This window comes from Arachis hypogaea, chromosome 13, assembly GCF_003086295.3.
Source record: "Arachis hypogaea cultivar Tifrunner chromosome 13, arahy.Tifrunner.gnm2.J5K5, whole genome shotgun sequence".
Lineage (NCBI taxonomy): Eukaryota > Viridiplantae > Streptophyta > Magnoliopsida > Fabales > Fabaceae > Arachis > Arachis hypogaea.
The window spans coordinates 92,351,133-92,367,312 of NC_092048.1; the positions used below are offsets into that span (position 1 = coordinate 92,351,133).

The 16,180-nt window shown below is 35.7% G+C and overlaps 1 non-coding gene across 1 annotated transcript; it reads left to right on the forward strand.

Moving 5' to 3' along the window:
• The first annotated feature begins 267 nt into the window (after positions 1-267).
• On the forward strand, positions 268-375 carry LOC112739587 (small nucleolar RNA R71). Its single transcript, XR_003170517.1, has one exon. It is a non-coding gene; the product is annotated as a small nucleolar RNA R71 (small nucleolar RNA).
• Positions 376-16,180: the final 15,805 nt, after the last annotated feature.

Sequence of the window (16,180 nt, forward strand, 5' to 3'; positions counted from 1 at the left end):
ATTGACTTACTGAGTCAATATTTTGTTCTGAGCTAATATGGCATTCAGAGTATCAATTTCAAGAAATCCCTTCTTCTGAGGCGTCCCATTGTTCACAGGATTCCTCTCAGAGGTGTATATGAACTGGTTATTTGCAACCATTTCAATGAGTTCCTGAGCTTCTACAGGGGTTTTCACGTGAAGAGATCCTCCTGCAGAATGGTCCAATGACATTTTTGACAACTCAGATAGACCATCATAGAATATACTTATGATGCTCCATTCTGGAAGCATGTCAGTAGGACACCTTTTGATCAGTTGCTTATATCTTTCCCAAGCTTCATAGAGGGATTCTCCTTCCTTCTGTCTGAAGGTTTGGATTTCCACTCTAAGCTTGCTCATCTTTTGAGGAGGAAAGAATTTGGCCAGGAAAGCACTGACCAGCTTATCCCAAGAGTTTAGGCTATCCTTAGGTTGTGAATCCAACCATGTTCTAGCTCTGTCTCTTACATCAAAAGGGAAAAGCATCAGCCTGTAGACCTCGGGATCAACTTCATTGGTCTTCACAGTGTCACAAATTTGCAAGAATTCAGCTAAAAACTGATGAGGATCTTCCATTGGAAGTCCATGAAACTTGCAATTCTGCTGCATTAGAGAAACTAATTGAGGCTTAAGCTCAAAATTGTTTGCTCCAATCACAGGAAGTGAGATGCTTCTTCCATAGAAGTTAGAAGATGGTGCAATAAAGTCACCAAGCATCTTCCTTGCATCTCCACCATTGTTATTATTTTCGGCCATGTCTCCTTCTTTTTCGAAAATTTCTGTCAGGCTTTCTCCAGAGAGTTGTGCTTTAACTTCCCTTAGCTTCCTCTTCAGAGTCCTTTCAGGTTCAGGCTTAGCTTCAACAAGAATGTTCTTATCCTTGTTCCTGCTCATATGAAAAAGAAGAGAACAGAAAAGAAAATATGGAATCCTCTATGTCACGGTATAGAGATTCCCTTTTGTGAGTAGAAGAAGAGAAGAGAAAAAAAATTCGAACACAGGGGAGAAGAGGGGGTTCGAATTATGAGTAGAAGAGAAGTGTTAGTAGATAAATAAATAAATAGAAAGAGATGAGAGGGGGAAGAATTCGAAAATTAAAAATAAAATAAAATAAAAAGATTTATTATTTTTATTTTGACTATTAATTAGAATTCGAAATTTAAGGAGGAAAATAAAATTAAATTAAAATTTAAAACAATTAGTTAATGAAAAGAAATTTTTTGAAAAAGAGGTTAGTGATTTTCGAAAATAAGAGAGAGAAAAGTAGTTAGGTGGTTTTGAAAAAGATATGATTGAAATAGTAAACTTTTAAAATCAAACAAAAAGTTAAGTGGTTAATTGAAAAAGATTTGAAAATCAAATTTGAAAGGGTAAGAAGTTAGAAAAGATTTTGAAATTGATTTTGAAAAAGATATGATTGAAATTGAAAAAGATATGATTGAAATTTAATTTGAAAAAGATTTAAAACAGAAATTAAAAAGATTTTATTTTTGAAAATTAAAGTTGATTACTTGACTAACAAGAAACTAAAAGATAGGATTTTAAAATTTAAAGAATGAACCTTTCTTAATAGGCAAGTAACAACTTGAGATTTTTGAATCAAAATATTAAAAGTTAGCAATGAATTCGAAAATATGAAACAAAAATAAGAAAAAGATTTTTGAAAATCATTTTGAAATTTTCGAAAATATTAAGAAGAAAATTGAAAAAGATTTGATTTTTTTAAAAAGTTTTGAAAAGATAGGATTTTTAAATTGAAAATTTTGACTTGACTAATAAGAAACAACTAAATTTTAAAACTTTTTGACTAAATCAATTCAAAATTTTTGAAATTTATGAGAAGAATAAGGGAAAGATATTTTTTTTATTTTTGAATTTTTATGAAGAGAGAGAAAAAAATATATCATTTTGTTGTTTTTCTCTTTAAACAGCAAAAATGAAACAAAACATAAAAATTTAAGATCAAAACAATAAATGCATGCAAGAACACTTTGAACGTCAAGATGAACACCAAGAACACTTTGAATGTCAAGATGAACATCAAGAACATGTTTTTAAAAATTTTTAAGAAAAGAAACACATGCAAGACACCAAACTTAGAAATTTTCAATGTTTAGACACTAACAAATTGAAAATGCATATGAAAAACAAGAAAAGATGCACAACAAGAAAATGCAAAGATCAAACAAAGAAGATCATCAACAACAACTTGAAGATCATGAAGAACATATGATGAATTTTCGAAAATTAAGAAAAAATTACAAACATGCAATGGACACCAAACTTAAAACTTGATGCTAGACTCAAACAAGAAACACAAAATATTTTTGGTTCTTATGATTTTGTAAAAATTTTTTTTGTACTTTTCGAAAATTATTTTGAAAAAGAAAAATAAGGATTTCAAAATTCTTAATGAAAATTCCAGGAATCATGCAATGTTAGTCTAAAACTCCGGTCCAGGAATTAGACATGGCTTACTAGCCAGCCAAGCTTTCAGTGAAAGCTCCGGTCCAAAACACTAGACATGGCCAATGGCCAGCCAAGCTTTAGCAGATCATTACATACAATAGCTAAATTGCTGAGAAAGACAAAGAAGCTCTTCTCAGGATAGTTGAAACCTCGGTCCAAAAGATTAGACATGGCTTAACAGCCAGCCAGGATTCAACATATCTCATGAAACTCTAGAATTCATTCTTAAAAATTCTGAAGAAAATCGAATAATTTTTTTTTCAAAAATAAAAATAATAAAAACAAAAATTAAAATAAAATTACCTAATCTGAGCAACAAGATGAACTGTCAGTTGTCCAAACTGGAACAATCCCCGGCAACGGCGCCAAAAAATTGGTGCACGAAATCGTGATTGTTCATTCCCCATCAATGGCGCCAAAAACTTAGCACGCACGTTTGCAATCTTAAATTCTTTTTCACAATTTTGATACAACTAACCAGCAAGTGCACTGGGTCGTCCAAGTAATAAACCTTACGTGAGTAAGGGTCGATCCCACGGAGATTGTCGGCTTGAAGCAAGCTATGGTCACCTTGGAAAACTCAGTCAGGTGGATTCAAATGGTTATGGAGATTTGATAATTAAAATATAAAATAGGATAGAAATACTTATGTAATTCATTGGTGAGAATTTCAGACAAGCGTATGGAGTTGCTTTTGTTCCTTCTGAACCTCTGCTTTACTACTGCTTTCATCCAATCATTCATACTCCTTTCTATGGCAAGCTGTATGCTAGGCATCACCGTTGTCAATGGCTACTTTCCGTCCTCTCAGTAAAAATGGTCCAAATGCACTGTCACCGCACGGCTAATCATCTGTCGGTTCTCGATCATGTTGGAATAGGATCCAGTGATCCTTTTGCGTCTGTCACTACGCCCAACACTCGCGAGTTTGAAGCTCGTCACAGTCATCCCTTCCCAGATCATACTCGGAATACCACAGACAAGGTTTAAACTTTCCGGATCTCAAGAATGGCCACCAATAATTCTAGCCTATACCACGAAGGTCTTAATCTTAGATTAGAAACCCAAGAGATACACATTCAAGCTTGTTTGCATGTAGAACGGAAGTGGTTGTTAGGCACGCGTTCTTAGGTGAGAATGGTGATGAGCGTCACATAATCATCACATTCATCATGTTCTTGTTTATGAATGAATATCTTAGAGAAGAAATAGGCTTGAGTTGAATAGAAAAACAATAGTACTTTGCATTAATTCATGAGGAACAGCAGAGCTCCACACCTTAATCTATAGTGTGTAGAAACTCTACCGTTGAAAATACATAAGCGATGAAGGTCTAGGCATGGCCGAATGGCCAACCTCCCCAAATATGAAATGAAGCTCTCTAAAGGATGATCAAAAGATCAAAAGATGATCCAAAGATGTAAATACAATAGTAAAAGGTCCTATTTATACTAAACTAGTTACTAGAGTTTACAGAGATAAGTAAATGATGCAGAAATCCACTTCTGGGCCCACTTGGTGTGTGCTTGGGCTGAGCATTGAAGCTTTCACGTGTAGAGGTCTTCCTTAGAGTTAAACACCAGTTTGTAACTTGTTTCTGGCATTTAACTCTGCTTTGCAACTTGTTTCTGGCGTTTAACGCCAGAATAGGGCAGAAAGCTGGCGTTAAACGCCAGTTTGAGTCATCTAAACTCAGGCAAAGTATGGACTATTATATATTTCTGGAAAGACCTTGATGTCTACTTTCCAACGCAATTGAGAACGCGCCAATTGGGTTTCTGTAGCTCCAAAAAATCCACTTCGAGTGCATGGAGGTCAGAATCCAACAGCATCTGTAGTCCTTCTTCAGCCTCTGAATAAGATTTTTGCTCAAGTCCCTTAATTTCAGCCAGAAATTACCTGAAATCACAGAAAAACTTACAAACTCATAGTAAAGTCTAGAAATGTGATTTTTATTTAAAAACTAATAAAAATATATTAAAAACTAACTAAATCATACTAAAAACTATGTAAAAACAATGCCAAAAAGCGTATAAATTATCCGCTCATCAACCTTGCATGACAATTCTTACCACTAACTATCTCCCTCTTACTCTTATAGCCACAAAGAGCTCTAAGTTGCCCATCTGTCTCAAGCAAAGCATATTCAAGTGAGCTAATTAAGCTTAGAGATGAGAGATTTACCCATTTTAATGTAGGGATGGATAGTGATGGCTTTGGGGGAGAGGTCTCCAACAACCTTGGCAAGGTGATTTCTAGCTCCATTCCCTTGAGCTCTTCCTTGACAACTTCCATCTCCTTGCAAGCTTCTTCAATTTCAACCTCTTCTTCTTGGTAGCTTTCTTCCAATTCGATCTCTTTTTCATTGTTCACCAAGGGCATGGGAGGTTGTGCTTCTTCTTCTTTAATCTCCATGTCAAGTCCAATGGGAGAGGATTCAAATGTAGATAAGAATTCATCAATGATTGAATCAATCTCTTGATCATCCCCTTCAAAGTCTTCAACCATGATATGCCTTGGAGGTTGTACACCCTCCTCAACATCAAATTCAAACTCCTTAGAAGGGGGTTCTATGACTGGGCTTTCTCATGGACGTTCCGCATCTCCTAAGTCTTTGACCACTTCTTCCTCTTCAATAATTTCGGCTTCCTCCACTTGTTCCACTACAAAGTCATGCTCCTTACTATCCACCGGAATTTCTAGTGTCTCCTTCATGCTACATTCTTCATTAGATTCTCCACATGAAGCCATGGGGGTTCCTTGAGTGTCTGAACGTCGGGAAGCTAATTGATTTATTGCTTATTCCAGTTGATGAAGGGTTGCATGAAATTGATCAACTGTTTCCTTGAGGCGAGCCTGTGATTCTTGGGTCGATGGATATGGACATGGTGCATATGGAAGTGGTGGTTCTTGGGGGTAATTGGATTGGAATTGAGGTGGATAAGGGTTAGGGTCATATGGTGGTGAATGGTTATAGGTGGCTTGTGAGTATGGTGGTTCAAAGCTATGTTGAGGAGGTGGTTCATTGGCATATGATGGAGCTTGCTGGTAACTACAAGGGGGCCACCATATCTATCATCTTGGTACGCACCTTGGAATGGCTCTTGACCATAGTAAATTGGTGGAGGTTGGTTGTCACGAAAAGGTCCACCATAACTATTGTCTTGGCATGCATTGTAAGATGGTCGTTGTCCATGGTACCTTGGAAGGTGTTGTTGCCAAAAGGGTTGATCAGATCCTCGTGGCTCCTTCCATCTTTGATTGTTTCGACATTGATGCATGTTCCTGTTATAGCTTCCATTCCTTTCAACAACATTAGAACCAAACTCAAAGTGACGGGGGTGATAACTCATAGTAACTAATAAAAATTAAAAACAAAAATAAAAATAAATAAACAAGCAAAATAAAATATTTATAGTAACCAATAATAAGGCACACGTTTGCAATTCCCCGGCAACGGTGCCATTTTGACGATTGGATTCTTGCTAGTAAAGAATTTTATAAAAATAATCGCGTTGTAAGTATAGTTTCTAAACCAACAAAGAATCCTTTTGCACAAAAGTTTGGTTGTCATAAGTAACAAAACACAATAAAATTTATTACCGAAGTATTTAAACCTCGGGTCGTCTCTCAAGGAATTGCAGGGAAGTATGATTTATTATAGGTTATGAGAAAAAGTATATTTTTGGGGGGGTTTTTGAGTTAAAGAACAAGTAAATTAAATGACAAGAAAAATAAATTAATAGTTAAGAAAACTCTTGGCAAGGTATGAGAACTGAAAATCCCATCCTAGTTATCCTTATCAGGTGTGATGAGAATTGTTTATTGCTCCCACTTAGTTAACCTTTACTAAATAAAGGAAAGTCAAGTGGACTAATCAATTTGATTCCTCAAGTCCTAGTCAACTCCTATGGAAAGACTAGCTTTAGAGGAATCCAAATCAATCAGCAAATTCCAATTTTCAATCAACAGCTGAGTTTGATAGCTCAAGTGTCACCAATTACTCAACCAAAGCAAAGGGGGAAAATCTAAATTATTTATATAATAAATAGAAGAAAGCAATCATAAATCTGAAATACCTCAAATTGCATTTAAACATAAATTCAAATCTAACATGGGAAGGTTCATAAGCCAATTTGGCAACATAAGTAATTAACAAGTAAAAGCATTAGAGTAAATAAAAGTAGAAGAGAAACATAAATTAAAGGAACATTGAACCTAGAATTGGAGAAAACGAAGGAATCCTAATCCTAAAATCTAAGAGAAATCCTAATCCTAAATCCTAAGAGAGAGGAGAGAGCCTCTCTATCTCTAAAACTACATCTAAAACCTAAAATTGTGAATAATGAATGTTGTGTGTAATGAATGAATGCATTTTCCCACTTTATAGCCTCTAATATGTGTTTTCTGGGCCAAAAGCTGGGTCAAAAACAGCCCATAAATTTCCCCCATCGATTTCTGGTACGTACAGGTCGCTGCAGAGCCACACGTACGCGTCGTCCACGCGTTCGCGCGGATTGCATTTTTTCCAGGTCACGCATCCGTGTGATCTATGCGTGCAAGTCGCCTATCTTCAGGGAAGCTATGAAAAATTATATATCTTTGCAAAGCCCTAGATGTTAGCTTTCCAACGCAACTGGAACCGCCTCATTTGGACCTCTGTAGCTCAAGTTATGGTCAATTTAGTATTAGGAGGTCAGGTTGGACAGCTTTTGCAGTTCCTTCAGCTTCTTGTATTCCTTCCACTTTTGCATGCTTCCTTTCCATCCTCTAAGCCATTCCTATCCTGTAATCCCTGAAATCACTTAACGCACATATCACGGCATCGAATGATAATAAGAGAGGATTAATATTAGCAAATATAAGGCCAAAGAAGCATGTTTTCAATCATAACACAAAATCAGGAAGGAAAACATAAAATCATGCAAATCATATGAATAAGTGGGTAAAGAATTGATAAAAACCACTCAATTGAGCACAATGTAAATCATGTTGCTTGTATGCGAAGTTTGTATTCATAGGTTTTGATGAATGACAAACCAACAAACGACATGAAAGACAAACCAACAAACAACTTGAATGAACAAGCATATTGAAAGATCAACCAACATTCAACGTTGAGGAATGAAGAGTTGAAAGCAACACAACAACAACAAGAAACTCAAGTCCACAACATTTGAAGACAAGTATAGTGTCTTAGGACTTAGGTAACTTCTTGTTAAGAACCAATTGCTAAATCTCTCAACACACACTCACAAAATGTTTTGATGCACATCTTGCAATTCGATGCTAGCCAAATGGTTTAAAAACTTGTTTTCAAAGGTACAAAAGCATAGGAATTGACTCCAACAAGTTTGAGATCAATCCTAAGTAGTTTGAAGTGATTTTAAGCCATTCTTTAAGGTTTGCATCGATGCACACTCATCTTGCATCGATGCAAAGCATGCAACGACTTGTTGCATCGATGCAAAGATGTTTGCATCGATGCAACCTAGCTGAAAATTCAAATTTCAGCTTCAAAGACACATTTGCATCGATGCAAAGTGTTATGCATCGATGCAAATGATTCAAAAACATAAAAAACGGCTAGTTTTAACAAAACGGCTCCATCCCATTAACTCCCAAACGTTTCTAAGGTTTGGGAAGTCTATAAATAGATGGATTAAAGCCTTATTTCACACAAGTGAGTATTTGCAAACTATCTTGTTCATATTCTTTCATTCTACACATTTTTAAGGTGTTATAATACACAATTTGAGAGAGCAATATCAATTGGTTCAATAGTACTAAACTTGTAATCATACACTCTTCTAGAGAGTACTCATTTCATCTCAACAATTCTTTGAGAATTGTTTTCTTGTAACACTTTGTAAATTGGAGTGTGATCTCCAAGGTTGAGTCAAGAGTTATAAACACTATAGTCGGTGAGGATACCAAAGAAGTATACTAAGTACTCAAGGCAAATCTTAGAGAAGGAGTCTCTAAGTGGAGTGGGTTAGTATACGAGTGGTGATCATATACCGTGAGGTGTTAGAAACTAAGGACTCGAATTGTAAAAGGTTTTGCGCGAGCACCTTGAAGCTTGGCAATAGTGGAACTTCTCAATAGCGATTGAGAAAGAAAGTGGACGTAGGACAAGGATTGTGCCGAACCACTCTAAATAGCGTTTGCATCTCTCCAAACTCATCTCTTCTATATTATTGTCTTTTACCTTTGAGCAAATAAATTGTGATTGAAAAGTAGCTTCGTAAGTACTTAAGAAATAGCTTAAGTCCGATTGGTGAAAAGCTTGATCAATTTAATTGAGTTGGTGTCTATTGGAAAGTAAAAGCTCCTTATAAATGCTTAGCAATTGAGTTAAGCTCTTGGAAAAATACTAGTACAATAACACTTTTGTATATTGTCTTTAACTTTCGCAAAAAGATTCATTGTTGTTGCAATACTCAATTCACCCCCCCTCTTGAGTAATTGTGCATAGGTTTTACAAGTGGCATCAGAGCTTAACCCTTTGAAAGACTTAACCGTTTAAGGGAAAAGATCATGGCAAGCACAAGCTTTAACAACAACAACACTAGTGAAGGTAACTCAACCGCTAGACCTCCTCTTTTTAGCGGAACAAATTACTCTTATTGGAAAAATAAGATGAGAATTTGGATCCGTTCTCAAGATGTGAGAATTTGGAAAGTGATTGAGAATGGAAATCACATTCCAACAAAGACAACAAGCGCTAAAGAAGGAGAAGTCTCCGTCTTAAAGCAAGTACCGAAAGGAGAAAGTGAATATAATGACGATGATTGGAAGAAAGTGGCAATGAATGATAAAGCCATCAACTTCATTCATTGTGCACTTAACGAGCATGATTATATGAAGATCTCTACATGTGAAACCGCTAAAGAGATTTGGGATAAACTCCAAATCACTTACGAAGGAACCGACCACGTTAAAGAATCAAAGGTATTTATGTTGGTTCATGAATGGGAAAATTTTAAAATGAAAGATGAAGAGAGCATTGAAGAAGCTCTTGAAAGACTCTCCAAGATCTTCAACAACCTAAGCATGCTTGGCACAAAATACAATGATAAACAAATTGTGACCAAGGTGCTTACAAGCCTTACACCAAAATGGAACTCCAAAGTGAACGCCATTGTGGAAGGAAGGCTCTATGATCAACTTACATTTGATCAACTACGAGGTAATCTTCTCACCTATGAGATGACTATGCTAAATAGACAAAAAGGTGAAGAAAGCAAGAAGAAAAGTCTCGCCCTTAAAACAACATCACTACAAGAAGAGAGTGATGATAATGAAGAAGAAGGAGATGAAGAATTTGCACTCTTATTAAAAAGATTCAATAAGTTTGCAATGAAGAAAAACTTCAAGAGCAAAACAAAGGTACCAAAATGCTATGAGTGTGGAGAAGTTGGACACATTAAACCCAATTGTCCAAAACTTCAAAAGGAGGACAAAAACAAGAAATTTAAGAAGAAGGAGAAAGCATACATATCATGGGAGAACGAGGATGAATCTGACTCCGATGACGACGAGGTTGCAAATCTTTGCTTAATGGCAAGCGAAGAAAAGGTTAGTAATGACAACTCCACTTCTTTTAATTTACAAGATGAATATGATGCCTTACTTGAGGTGTACACAAAACTTACCCAAGATTATTCTCTCCTAAAGAAAAAGAATATGGATCTTTTAAAACAAAATGAGATGTTGAAAAATGAGAATATCAATCTTGGAAAAGATAAGTGTAGCACAAGTAGTGATCCATACAAATCTTGTAAAATGCATGAAAATGAAATTACAAATCTTAAGAACACTTTAGCTAAGTTCAATGAATCTTCAAAGAACTTAGATAAAATGTTGAAAAATCAAAAGCATGTTCATAATAAGGAAGGTTTAGGTTTTGAAAAAGGAAAATTTAAAAATACTAAAACTCCTATTAGGCAACCGCAAGCCCAAAAGGCAAGCATGCCTAAAAGGAATGAAGCCTTTAAACATCCTCCTCAACATGCTTCATTTAGAAATTATAATCACAATGCATATAGATCAAAAGATGTTGCATTTAGGAAACAACCTAGGCAACCATTTAGAAACATGCATAGGATGCATAATCCAAATGTCATATGTCATTATTGCAATAAAGTAGGTCATATAGCACCCGTATGCTTTACTAGAATTAAACATATAAACTTTCGTAGTCAAGATACGAGATGGGCACCTTATGGGCATTATGCTCATACTAACCATCAAGGACCCAAATTCACTTGGGTACCTAAATCCCAATTTTAATTGTTTTGTAGGTACGTGTTGGAGCTAAGGATACAAATTGGTATGTTGATAGTGGATGCTCCAAACACATGACCGGCGATGAATCAAAGTTCACCGCAATAGAGCCTACAAACGGAGGAAATGTGATCTATGGAGACAACAACACCGGCAAAGTAATCGGCGTTGGAAAAGTTGGTAAAAACTCTTCTACCTCCATAGATAATGTTATACTTGTCAAAGGTCTCAAACATAATCTCATTAGTGTTAGCCAACTTTGTGAGAAAAGGAAACTTAGTTACCTTTGACTCAAAATGTTGTTTGATAAAAAGGCAAGACACTAATGAAATTGTGCTAATTGGACACCGTGTTGACAATGTATACATGATTAATATAGATGAAGTTTCCTCAAATGATGTGAAATGCCTTGTTAGTAAAAATGATGAAACTTGGTTATGGCATCGTAGAGTAGCTCATGCTAACATGGACCATCTTAGCAAGTTGGTCTCTAAAGAGTTAGTAATTGGCTTACCAAAGCTACGTTTTGAAAAAGACATCCTTTGCGACGCATGTCAAAAGGGAAAACAAGTAAAGGCCTCTTTTAAATCTAAAAACATTGTTTCGACAACAAGGCCATTACAACTTTTGCACATGGATTTATTTGGTCCTTCCAGGACTATGAGCTTTGGTGGCAATTACTATGCTTTAGTTATTGTTGATGATTACTCTCGATTTACATGGACCTTGTTTCTAGCAAACAAGAGTGATGCATTTCGAGCATTCAAAAGATTAGCCAAAGTTATTCAAAATGAAAAGAATTTGCATATATCATCTATTAGAAGTGATCATGGTGGAGAATTTGAAAACAATCTTTTTGAAACTTTTTGTGAAGAAAATGGCATTGAGCATAATTTTTCCTCTCCTAGAACACCACAACAAAATGGTGTGGTTGAAAGGAAAAATCGTCATTTAGAAGAAATGGCGAGAACTATGCTCAATGAGGCTAATATTCCTAAGTACTTTTGGGCGGATGCGGTTAGTACCGCGTGTTATGTTATGAATAGGATTATCATTCGACCTATTCTTAAGAAAACACCGTACGAATTGTACAAAGGAAGAAAGCCAAATATTTCCCACCTTCACGTCTTTGGCTGTAAATGCTTTATTCTAAATAATGGAAAAGATAACTTAGGCAAATTTGATGCTAAGGCTGATGAAGGAATCTTCTTAGGCTACTCTTTAACTAGCAAAGCTTTTAGAGTATATAATAAACGCATCATGACTATGGAAGAAAGTATTCATGTCGCTTTTGATGAAACTAACCGTTGTTATGCTAGAAAAGATTTTGATGAAAATGTAGAAAACTTTGATTCACTAAATTTGAATGGTGAAGACAAAGAAAAAGATTTAAATAAAGCATCTACAACAAAGGATAATGTTCAAGTTGAAGAAATTGTACCATCACAAGCACAAATAAATGCACTTCCAAAGGACTGGCGTACTTCAAAGGATCATCCTCTAGACAACGTCATTGGTAATGTTTCGAAAGGGGTAACAACTCGATCCTCTTTTAGAAATTTATTTACATATAGTGCTTTTGTTTCTCAAATTGAACCATCTACCATTGAGTCCGCAATTGATGATGAACATTGGGTTATGGCAATGCAAGAGGAGCTTAACCAATTCAAACGAAATGACGTTTGGGAATTGGTGCCTAAACCAAGTAATCAAACAATTGTCGGAACAAAATGGGTTTTTAGAAATAAACTCGATGAAAATGGTACAATTGTTAGAAACAAAGCTAGATTAGTAGCTAAAGGTTATAATCAAGAGGAAGGCATTGATTATGACGAAACTTATGCTCCCGTAGCTAGATTAGAAGCTATTAGGATGTTACTTGCTTTTGCATCCTCTTATAACTTCAAACTTTATCAAATGGATGTTAAGAGTGCCTTTCTTAATGGTTTCATTCAAGAAGAAGTATATGTTGAACAACCTCCCGGTTTTGAGGATTATGAAAATCCTAATCATGTTTTTAAACTCAAGAAAGCTCTTTATGGTCTTAAACAAGCTCCAAGAGTTTGGTATGAACGTTTGAGCAAGTTTTTAATAGAAAAGGGTTTTAGAAGAGGGAAGGTTGATACAACTTTATTTATCATGATTGAAAACAAAAATATCCTTTTGGTACAAGTTTACGTCGATGACATAATATTTGGTTCAACTAACGAATCACTTTGCAAGTTTTTCTCAAACCTCATGCAAAGTGAATTTGAAATGTCCATGATGGGCGAACTCAACTTCTTCCTTGGTCTTCAAATCAAACAAGGAAAAGAAGGAACTTTCGTTGGCCAAACCAAATATTGCAAGGAATTGCTCAAAAGATTTGGAATGGACAATGCTAAGGCAATGGACACACCAATGAGCATTACTTGCTACCTTGACAAAGATGAACAAGGTAAAAACATAGATGTAAAGAAGTATAGAGGCATGATAGGATCATTGCTTTATCTAACGGCAAGTAGGCCAGATATCATGTTTAGTGTATGCATGTGTGCGAGATACCAAACTAATCCTAAGGAATCTCACTTATGTGCGGTGAAAAGGATTATGAAGTATCTCCTAGGAACATTAAATGTTGGATTGTGGTATCCGAAAGGATCCACTTGTGATTTGATTGGTTATTCCGATTCCGATTTTGCCGGTTGCAATTTGGATAGGAAAAGCACTAGCGGCACTTGTCACTTGCTAGGAAACTCTCTTGTTTCATGGCATAGCAAGAAACAAGTAAGTGTAGCCTTATCTACCGCCGAAGCCGAGTATGTAGCCGCCGGTAGTTGTTGCGCCCAAATTTTATGGATGAAACAACAACTTGTGGACTATGGACTCATGCTTGATCACATTCCTATCAAATGTGATAATACTAGTGCAATAAATTTAACCAAGAATCCGGTTCAACATTCAAGAACCAAGCATATTGAGATTAGACATCACTTCATAAGAGACCATGTTGAAAAGGGTGATGTGGTTATTGAATTTGTCGAAACTAGTAAACAACTAGCGGACATCTTCACTAAACCTTTATGTAAAGAAAGTTTTTTTAACATCCGAAATGAACTTGGTATCTTGGATTCTAATCTAATATGATTTGTTTGAATTCATTGTATTTATATTGCTATTTTATCTCTTACTAACTTAAGCATTGGAGATATCCAATTAGCCATTGTTTTGTAGGTTTATGAGTTGATGAATGAGTGATTAATTTTGAGGTAGATTAAAGAATTTGAAGATTATAAACAATGGAGGATCAACAAATTGAAGTTTATAATAGTTTAAATGAGTATATACATGATGGAACTCAAAGGATTGAAGAAAGAACCACCAAAGGATGAAAATTTGGTGATTTTGGGCAAAATGATGCATGTTGCATCGATGCAACCAAGCTTTGCATCGATGCAAAGCACACGACGTGCTATGTGCATCGATGCAAAGCCCATTGCATCGATGCAAACAAGACCAAATTGCATAAAAACACGTAAATTTGGCATTTTTGTGCAACAAAACCCCACTTTTTCATCATCTTCAACCTCACAACTCATATCTCCACCTCCAAACCTCCATTACCTCCAAAACAAGCTCACATATAGCTTCATACAACTCACAAAACTTAGATACCCACTACAAACAAATTACATATTTGAAGTCCCCACATTCTCCTCTACAAAACCCATAAAACAAAATCATCCACAATGCCTAGAATCAAGAGAACCGTCAAGAAGTCAAAAGGTTCTTCAAGTGTGGTTCCACCTCCAAATAATCATCCTTTGGCAAGGTACTTTGCTTCTAATGAAGATCTTCAATTCTATGAGGCAAGGCTCGCCGGAAGAAAGGAAATTCCTCTGAGGTATTTGGATCCGACCCTTCTTGTCATTCATAACTTTGATACTCTTAAGGCTATTCTAGTTCATCAAGGTCTCATGGATTTTGTTCAAATTAAGAGTAAATTTTATCCGGATTTAGTTGCCATAGCCTATAGTACACTCATGATTGAGATTGATGAGGAAGATGAATCAAGTTTCACATTATTCTTCAAGATAGGAAGAAAGGATTATAGGCTAGATGGTGATGAGTTAGCCACCATTTGGGAGCTGCCAAATCAAGGTGACTTGTTTCAAGGTGGTAAAACCCCAATTGATGAATGGGGTTATTCAAAGGACAATGCCATGCATTTGTTCAATCTTGTACAAGGAGCTCATTCCAAAATTAGTTGCAATTCAATGAGTGCGGAACATAGAACTTTGTTATATCTAGTCACCTATGTATTGCAACCTAGAATATCCGGGCATGCGAATGTAAATGATGAAGATTTGATTGTCATGTGGGCTATGATGAATGGAATTAAGATTAATTGGCCATACTTTATAATACAACATATGGTTAGGCTCAAGATGAAGGATAGGAATGGTGGATTAGGATTCCTTTGCCTATGGTCTAAAGTCTTTGATTATGTTGGTATTGATGTATCAAATGAGATTACCAAGGAAGTACCACCTCAATCTTGTATCAACACTCATATTCTCAACAAAATGGGAAGAAGAAATGTTGATGAACAAGGTCCTCAAGAGGAAGCTCCTCCACAAGCACCTCAAGCTCAAGAACCACCCTCCTTGGTTGATATAATGAGAGAATTACAATCCATCAACCAAAACATCCAAAGGATTGACGTAGAGCATGGTAGGCAACTTGAAGCACTTAATCGTCGTGTGTCTCGTGTAGATCGTCGCACGGGTCGCTTGGATCGTCGTATTGATGACTTATATGAGCATTTCGGGATCCACCTACCATATGAAGAGGACACTGATGATGATGAAGACAAAGATTGATTGTCTCCTCTTCATCAAGTCACTTTTTATTGCTTTATGTTTATTTCATTATATGAATTGTTAAACTAACTCCTAGTAAGCTAAGGATTTCTATTATGGTTTTAATATTTTGATATGCTCTTCATAATTTTGTTTAATGATTAATGCTTGTATGCTTATTTGGTGAATAACTCAAAATAGGCTTGGTACCCCTATTTTAAGTTAATGAGCATGCTTTAATATATTTCACTTATTTAGGGGGAATTATGCATGCTTGTTTTATATATAAAAAAGAGGAAATCAAATTCTTTTTGAAAGGGGGAAATATCTATTTTCATTGTTTTATGCATGCTTCTATGACACATTTCAAAATCCTTTCTTTTTGATAATGTCAAAAGGGGGAAGAGAAGTTTGAGGATATTTGAAATTTTAAACTTTTGAAAAAGAAGAAGTTTAAGGATTTGAAAAGAAGAAATAAGTTTGCGAAACAATGTTTTCAAAAAGACTTCCGCTAAGCAAAAACTTTGATATCTAAATTGTTTTCTTTGATAAACGCCCAT